Source organism: Sinocyclocheilus anshuiensis, unplaced genomic scaffold (genome assembly GCF_001515605.1).
Source record: "Sinocyclocheilus anshuiensis isolate Anshui unplaced genomic scaffold, SAMN03320099.WGS_v1.1 scaffold920, whole genome shotgun sequence".
NCBI classification, from domain to species: domain Eukaryota; kingdom Metazoa; phylum Chordata; class Actinopteri; order Cypriniformes; family Cyprinidae; genus Sinocyclocheilus; species Sinocyclocheilus anshuiensis.
This window is the reverse complement of record NW_015552604.1, coordinates 396,496-397,486: the sequence shown is the minus strand read 5'-3', so window position 1 is coordinate 397,486 and position 991 is coordinate 396,496.

Genomic DNA, 991 nt, shown 5'->3' with positions numbered 1-991 from the left:
AAATGGCTGCAATATAACAAAGAGTGAAAAATTGAAGGGGGTCTGAATACTTTCCGTACCCACTGTACGTAACCGAGACGATTCTCATGGTAAACATGGCCAAAGTTTCAAAAAACGATTTGGACATATAATGGAGTATTTCTGTTTTTTTTCGAGCATGGCCCTTCATGACGTCATAAAGGGCGAAATTCCTTGTATGGGCACTTCTCCTGGAAAAGCGCGCACACATCAACCAGAGCGAGAGCAAGAGCAGCCCATCAATGTGCTTCATTCGGTTTATGAAGTTGTCGGCAGCGCTGCAAAGGACTTGCTCGAGAAGAATGTCTTCAAAGACGTGTGTTTTTGGATGTGAAGGAAAGATAACCTTGTTCAGCTTCCCAAAGAACCCAGTGTTACGTGAACACTGAACAGTGGATGCAGTTTGTTTTTCCGGGGCAGCAACGGAATTTCGCAAGTGTGTTTGTTTGTTCCTGTCATTAAGGTGACGAATGTTTTATAAACAAGGCCCAGTTTGACACTGGATTTGCACATCGTTTGATACTGAAAAATGGAGTGGTCCCAGCGATAAAAGATCCTGTTCATGAATCTGAAACACAGGAGGTGAGTAAAACTGCATCAAATTTCTGTGTTTTGTTGGCAAACGGTGCGCAAGTGCTCACGACTCTTTAGCTCTGCCCACGGCTTGCCTCCAGGAGCTCGGCTGTTTTCAGAAAGAATCGTTAAGCTGTATCTTTCTTTTATAAATCTGATAAAACTAAAGACTCTTTGGAGATATGAAGGATGCAATACTACTCTATAGGTGCTCAAGATTAACATGAGATTGACAGAAACTGTGTGTTATGTGCCCTTTAAGGACACCGACAGCAGCTAGTAAATAAGATAAATATAATGATACTGATACACATCAGATTGCTTTCTCGACTGTTTACATTCACTTAAAGGGGTCATGTGATGCGATTTCAATTTTTCCTTTCTCTTTGGACTGTTACAA